Source organism: Mastigoproctus giganteus, chromosome 4 (assembly GCF_048544385.1).
Source record: "Mastigoproctus giganteus isolate SK-2022 chromosome 4, ASM4854438v1, whole genome shotgun sequence".
Classification (NCBI taxonomy): domain Eukaryota; kingdom Metazoa; phylum Arthropoda; class Arachnida; order Uropygi; family Thelyphonidae; genus Mastigoproctus; species Mastigoproctus giganteus.
The window spans coordinates 222,626,010-222,634,364 of NC_143578.1; the positions used below are offsets into that span (position 1 = coordinate 222,626,010).

The 8,355-nt window shown below is 36.9% G+C and overlaps 1 protein-coding gene across 2 annotated transcripts in view; it reads left to right on the forward strand.

Annotated features, from left to right (window-relative positions):
* The window catches only part of LOC150087431 (serine/threonine-protein kinase Sgk2-like), a 268,124-nt gene that overhangs the window by 68,379 nt on the left and 191,390 nt on the right, over positions 1–8,355 (forward strand). The gene's annotated exons all lie outside the window — the stretch shown is intronic.

Sequence of the window (8,355 nt, forward strand, 5' to 3'; positions counted from 1 at the left end):
TCTTGTGTAGATGATCCTGCAGTGCTTCTTTAACCAGTGCCTCCATTAATTTTCCTGGAACAGAAGTTAAACTCACAGGTCTATACTTACTTGTGTCAGCCTTTGATCCTCCTTTGTTTGTTATTTGCTTTTTAGGAGCATTAGCAACTAAGACCATGTTGCTCCATGAATATGCGGTGGTCATTCCTGACCTTTCCACATCCTCCGTATTTGGTGGTGACAGGCTCGAACCCTGGTCTAATCAAAAAGCGTGTGCTATGCACTGCTGCTCCTTACCACCTGGCTACGGAGGCGCCTCCTCCTTTGTGAATTGGGGTCACATTTGCACATCTCCAGTCTGTGGGTACCTTCCCTGAGTCCAAGGAAGCACTCATAATTATGGCTAAGGGTTTGCTTACTTCCTTTGCTGCCTCCTTTAATATAACTGGATAGATCCCAGGTGCCTTTCTTGTGTTTATCTTTAACAATTTCTCCTCCACTTTACTCTCAGTTATTACAAGATTCTCTAGCTTACTGCCCTGCCAGAGTTGAATACACCTCTGGCATTCCCCTCGCTGAATAACTCCTCGTGTGTGAATGTCAATGCAAAATATTCATTTAGTTTGCTAGCTACCTGAGCAGGATCATCAACAGTTGACCCATCGATATCAAGTGGACCAATCTGATTCATCCCCTTCCTTCTAGAGTTTACATGAGTAAAGAACTCTTTGCTGTTTTTCTTTGCATCCCTTGCCAAAGATTTCTCGTAATCTGCCTTTGCCTGCCTAAGCTCCTTTGTAACTTGGTTACAGATCAACTTGTATCTATCATAGGCTTCTGTTTCATGTGTTAATTTGTAAGTATCCCATGCATTTTTCTTCTCTGCCATATGCCTCATTAGTTCATCTGACATCCATTTTGGCCTAAACCTTGAACAATATTTCTTAGTTGGTATGTAAAGCCTAGTAGCTTCCAAAATAAGTTCTTTGACTGCTTCCCATTTTGAATTTGCTGTTGGTAACATCTTCAGTTGGTCCCACTGTATAGAAATTAAATACTGTCTCAGACCATCGTAGTCGCCTTTACGAAAGCAAAAACCCTTCCATTTACCCCTAATGGTAGTTACCTCTTTGAGTAAATCCACTTCAGCACATTGTGATCACTGCCATCTAGTGGTTCCTTTATCTGCAAATTCTTAATGCATGAAGAATCACTACTGATAATCAAATCGACAGTGTTACTCCCTCTAGTTGCCTCCCGAACATGCTGTTGTAGAAAACAATCATCCAATAAATCCACAAAAGCCTTGCTAGTGTGTGAGTGACCAACCTACAAATTCCAGTCAATATCTGGGGAATTAAAATCCCCCATTATAAGACTCTGATGTACTGGCCCACTCGATTTCCCTGTCCAGTTTCTTATTATACTCATCAGAGTCATTAGGCCTATAGCACACTCCTACTCTCAATTTTGATCTCCCAATGCTTATGTCACACCAAACTGACTTGACACTGCACTGTCCAGCGATGTCGACTGGCTTCACTTCCTTGGATTTTATGTGTTTCTTAACTAATAGCATAACCCCTCCTCCCTTCCTATCCTGTCTATTCTTTCTGTAGACATTGTACTCCCCAAATTCCAGTTCTGCATTCCTTATATCTGTGTGACACCACGTCTCTGATATCCCAACAATATCCGCCTTTGATGATTTGAGCAATACCTCAAATTCATCAAATTTATTTACCAAACTCCTAGCATTGGTGTACATGCAAGTATACATGCACCTGTTTCTATTCTTAGCTAACCTAACACAACCCGTGTGTTTACTTGTACCGCAATGACTCCCAGCAGTGTCTGAAATATCCTGCATCTTGTTTTTCAGGCTTCTGCTCATTCCAATAGAAGCAGTGCAAGAATCACTTTCACCTCTGCCAGTGGCTACTATTAATCTTTGTATCCCCCCAAGCTAGCAGTTTTCTGACCCACCTAACACTGCCTCGATAGCATTAGCAAATATTCTTGCACCCTTTCTATTTAAGTGTATCCCATCCCTGTAGAAGCAGTCTCTCCTGTTAACAAGTACAATCCAGGCTGAAAAAAATTCTACCACTTGAGCTTTGCACAGTCTTTCCAGGGCCGAATTGATTTACAAGGCTCTCATCATATACTCCCTCCTATCATGTCTGGGCAGAATTGCAGACACTTTCAAATTCAACCCTAATTCATGGCTGTTTTTCAATAGTGACCTGTATTTGTTAAGTCATTCTGCCAGTCCCCTACTTTTGATATCATTAGTGCCAATGTGTACAACTATATCACCTTTTGTGCCCTTAACAGATAATATCTGCTCAACGTCTTCAACCTTTGCCCCTGGCAGACATACCCTGGTCCTGTTCCACCTATCCTTTTTACAAAGCATAATAATGGGAAATAATGTTTATTTAATAATGAGAAATAAACATAATGAAGAACATAAAAATTAACAGAACAAAACTTTTATTAATTTAGTTTTCATTAAAAAAATCAACCAACGTTTTATTTTCATTACAAATTTCTTCTATCTTTCGTCAATTTAAACTGGTTAAGATTAATTTTTTCAGTGGTGTGGCTTTGCACTGGAGTGCTGATATCTGTTCTATTTTTAATTTTCGCTTCATCAGGATCACCGCTATTCAAGTCCTCTGCATTGGCGGTTCGATTGGGTGGCGGACTGATCTTTCGATAGACTCTCCTTTGCGGCGATTTGTCTAGCAATCGAAATACAGCGATTCCCTGACCATTATTAGCCTTGTGGGCCTCTGTTGAGATGGGGCATAATGGTCAGTCTGTTTTTGGTTTATTTTTTTTATTTTACTGTAGTGGTGTAGAACTCTGTTGGTGATATTTCACATAAATTTGGACCTGGTGCCCATCAGAGGGCCACTGTTAAATTTCTATTTTAATAGACTTTCAAAATTTAATGAATTATTATTTATTATTCTTATGATTAGATGTTCGAAATTATCTTAGATTTTCTGCTGCAATATTTTTACTCTTGTTACCCCTCTCTTCCCTCCCTGTTTGTTTTATTTTTTAAGTTTAATTTCAACTATTTTCGCTCTTGTCTTGCCATACTGTTGGCATTATTTTATTTTTTAGTTTTAACTCTCATTCTAATTTATTTGTATGGTTATATATATATATATATATATATATATATATACACACACACACAGTCAAACTTTCCTATAACAAATTCGATAAATCCAGCGAAAAAATTCGTTACAGAGAAATTTCATTATACAGAGAATATCTTTTTTATTAGAAATTCTAATTTAATTAGAAAATGAAAATGAATCTTTACATTTATTTTTAATGTATTTTATTTCAAAAACACTTATTTAAATTACTTTTACAATTTTTGCCGGTAAGTATCACAAATTAAAAAAACTGTAATTTTCGTTTGCACAGTACAATTAAAAAATTGTCTGATTCTCAAAGAAAACCTCACATTTGTTCAGAGCATTAAAAACATTATCAGCAACATTTTCACAAAACTGTAGACCCATACAAACCGTTTTAAAAGTGTTAATCATTTCTTCGCGAGTTGGCTTTTCTATGGGTTGTTCTGATGTGTCTTCAGCGTCATCGTTAATTTCTTCGTGATCATGTCTAACACTGTTCAGCAGTATTTCATCTTCATTTGGTTGTTCTGTTGTAGTCAGATCTTGATCTACATAAACATAACTATCCAGTGTTATTTCATTTTCACTGTTTCCGGATGATTCTAATAATGTCCACAGGTTTTTCAGTTGTGAAAGGGGCAGTTCATCTTGTTCGTCCAGTTGTTGTTCGACTTCTATATTCAATGCAAATCCCGCTTTCGAAAAACAATTTTGAATAGTGTATTCAGTGATGTCATTTGTCCAAACTTTTGCCAGTTCAGAGATGCAATCTCTAAGTTTAATTGTAACCTCCAAGTTTCTATTTTCTGATAATGCAGTGACAATCTTCATTATTATTCTCTTTCAATAATGAAATTTAAAATTTTTAATAATGCCTTGGTCCATTGGCTGGAGTTTTGACTTCACGTTTGGTGGTAAAAACAACAACTTCACACTTATGTTTGGCAGGATGTGCCGGACAGTTGTCAGTTACCAACATGATTTTCCTTTTTTATTTTGTTATACACTTGTCTAGTTTTAATATCCAGTCTTCAAAGATATCACTTGTCATCCATGCTTTTTTATTAAAGGTGTAGTCAACTTCTAAAGATTTTGTGCCTCTAAAACATCTTGGGTTTTTTGATTTTCCGATGACTAAAAGTCTTAATTTTTCATTTCCTGTCATATTTGCTCTAACTAGCACAGTTATTCTTTCTTTGCTTTGTTTTCTGACAAAACATTTATCATCCTTAAAAGCAAGTGTTCTATTCGGTAAACATTTAATTTACAGAATAAACCCATTTCGTCAGCATTAAAAACATCCTTAGGTTCTTATTCTTCCAAAATCTTCTTTAAGGTATTGTTCCTCCAACTGTTGCAATCTTCTTCGCTTACATTAACACTTTCTCCACAAATAACCTTTTCCACAATTTTGTGACACTTCTTAAATTTATCTAGCCACCCAGTGCTCGTTAAATTCTGTATGTCCCAGGGACTTTGCAAATTTCGGAGCTTGTTGCTTAATTATTGGACCCGATATTGGTATATTCTTTTCACGTATCATTTGCACCCATTTTAGAACAGCTTTATCAACATCTTCATATATACACAACTTAATTCACTTCTTGTCTGCTCCTCCTTCAATTGCATTTAAAATTGATTCTCAATTTTTTTAAAGTAGATAAGCTGCTTGCAGGTATGCCATATTTCTCTGCAATATCTTTTTTCTTAAAACCCTGGTCAATATCATGAAGAATCTTTACTTTATCATTAATTTTGCTCCTTGAAAAATATCATCCAGGTCATCATGCATGCTTTATTCTATATCAAGGAATTAGAAGTTCTTAAAACCACCTTTTCTTTTATAGCGCTCAATAATAAATCTTTGTTTTTGACAATTGTTGAAAGGGAATTGCAAAATCCATTTTCTTTTTCCATCAGTGTCACAGTCTTATACTTTCTTTTGCTAATCATAATATAGAGAATTGAGTTATAAAGAATATGAGCAGACATCACAGTGCCTGGCAACCCAAAAGTCGCGTGTTTGAATCCCGCCTCAGGCTTGGATCAGAGTAAAATGCAAAAACTTTGAGAGGTGCCACAGAAGCCAATGCGCCAACAACTAACAAAAAAAAAAAAAAACCATCACACTAATAATTATATTAAACATTAACTCTGATTAGTAACAAAGTCTCTAACAAAAGATAAGCTTTTTTTTTTTTTTTTCTTTCAATTCACATACACTTTGTCTATGTTAAGCCATTAGCAATTTTTGATGTTCTAAATTTGTTTTTTATAAACGGATATATGCTATGCTGTTGTTTACAAAAATTTAATCCATAATTGAATATATCAGTTGATGGTTACAGCATCTCCTGCCTGAGATAATGTTTTCTTTTGGAAATTTCATGTATGAAATTAACAGGTTGTTGGCATATTTATTAATTGCACCTCTACACAAACCTCCACCTCTTCACATTACTGCTACTTGCATCCTGTACATTTCTGCTCTACTTAATTAAAAATAACATTTGTACTTCCTTCAGCTTTCAGTTATGTCCAAAAATCTGATTCCAATAAGCAACAAAAATATGGTGCATTATGTGATTTGCCTCTATTCTCTTAAATTTGATTCTGTGTATAAAGTAGCCGATTCTAATAACACTAGTTTACAGTGTATCTGGGGTTTGAGTAAAAGTATGTGGAAGTTATTTTTGCATGTTTACTGATTATTAAACCAAAGTCCATTTGTTTCTATCGCATAAAGATTTTTCACAACAATTCGTTAACAAAATATTACCTAGTTATTATATGCAAATGTGTGTGTAACTATAGTTTCTGCAATGGTTTACAAGTTTTATACTCTATATTCGTAACCATTATCAAATATTTGCCTCAAATACAACAGATTGTGCATGTTTAACCCGTAACTACACACAATTCAAGGTCATACTGCAAGGTAGCCGACTTTCTTTTTTTTTTTTTGTAGTTGTTGGCGCATAGGCTTCTGTGGCCATAATGCGCCTCCCAAGGTTTTTGCAGTACTTTGATCAAAGCCCGAGGCAGGAATCGAACCCACAACCTTTGGGTTGCCAGGCAGGCACTTTACCCACCCGGCTAGCCCGTGCCGACCTTCACCCAGGAAGGTAGATGGCCCCCCCTCCCCGCTCTTCAGGCCCATCTGTGATTCCCAGAATTTTATTTTCTGGGTGGAGTCTGGGAGTCTCTTGTGTGTAGTTACGGGTTAAACTTGTCTGAGCATGCACTCATTTGTTTGTACAGTCCACTCAACCACAGGGTGCCTCCATAGCCGGGTGAGCAGCAGCAGCAGTGCGTAGCACACGCTTCTTGATTAGACCAGGGGTTCGAGCCCATGACCACCAAATACAGGGGATGCGGAAAGGTCAGGGAATGACCACCACATATCCTCGGAGCAATATGGCCTTAGTTGCCAATGCTCCTAAAAACCAAATAACAACAACTCAACCTCAGAGCCTATATAAGTGGCACATCCCTTATGCGGTCACAGTACTCCTGTAAAAACTGTGATGAGCTCTCATTGTGTGTTAGTTTTCTTTTAGTATGGCAACCAGAAAGTGTATGAACAGTTCCGACATATTTTGTTACATGTGGTTGTTTTGCTCCTGTAAAGCAGAGGTGAAATATTACCGATTTTGTAAAAAAAAATCGTATTATGCAAACTTTGACATAAAACTAGGTGATCAGGATAAATCGTGGGCACCGCATAAAGTATGCCATACGTGTGTCAAACACCTTAGAAATTGGAGTCATGTTAAAAGGTGTGCTTGCCATTTGCTATTCCTATGGTGTGGTGCGAGCCAGTAAGCCATGCCAAATGTTATTTTTGTGTATGTGACGTTAAAGGTTACAATTCAAAAATTAAAAGAACATCAAATATCCAGATCTACCATCAGCCATAAGACCGGTTCAGCATGGACCTGATCTGCCTGTAAAACCTCCACCAGAAACTTTGGAGTCCACATCTTCTTCCACCAAAGCAGAAGCTAAAGAGGTTAGTGAAGAGGAATATTATCAACCAGAAAATATTTTAATGCCACAGCAATTCACGCAAGTCGAACTGATCAATATAGTAAGGACTTAGGTCTTTCAAAGTATGCTGCTGAAATTCTGGGATCCAGACTTCAAGCGAAGAACTTACTTGCTCAGGTACATCGTTTTCCTGGTACAGAAATTGTGAAAGGGAGTTTATACAGTATTTTTCACAAGAAGGTCCTCTCATATATTGCAGTGATATCGCTGGTTTTATAAGTGCCTTAGCAGTTCCATCATATGTTCCTAGTGAATGGAGACTATTTGTAGACTCTTCTAAGACTAGTTTAAAAGGTGTTCTCTTTTCAGTCTTAAAAGAAACTTATGACAATCTAAAGTTGCTTCTGGAGAAAATTAAATGTCAAGATCACGAATGGCAACTATGTGGAGACTTAAAAGTGTTATGTACGTTGTTGGGCCAACAGGGTGGGTACACTAAAATGCCATACTTTATTTGTGAATGGGATAGCAGAGCTAAAGCGCTGCATTGGACAAAGAAGCAATGGCCTCGGAGGCACAATCTTACACCGGTGTCAAAAAATATTGTGCACAAAAGTTTGGTGAAGCCAGATAAAATACTTTTACCTCCACTGCGTATCAAGTTAGGCGTAATGAAGCAATTTGTTAAAGCATTAAATAAGGATGGCAACTGCTTTAAGTACCTTTGCAGTAAATTTCCCGGTTTATCTGATGCAAAACTTAAGGAGGGTATCTTCATTGGTCCCCAGATTAGAAAACTGGTTTTAGACGATCAGTTTGAAACTACCATGACTGATGCTGAAAGGGAAGCCTGGATTGCTTTTAAAGGTGTAATGGAAAACTTTCTAGGAAATCATAAATCACATTCTAGGAAATCATAAATTATGAGAAAATTGTTCAAAATATGCTCGAAAAGCTTTGCAATTTAGGTTGCAATATGAGTATCAAAATTCACTTTTTTGCATACCCATCTTGATTTTTTCCCCTGAAAATCTTGCACAAATGAGCAAAGAACAAGGGGATAGATTCCATCAGGACATAAAAGGAAATGGAGCAGAGGTACCAGTAAAGGTGGAATACAAGCATGATGGCCGACTATTGATGATGTTTAAAAAGAGAGAGAAACCTAGCACTGTACATAAAAGAAAAACGATTAAACATTCTTTTCAAACAAAGAAACGAA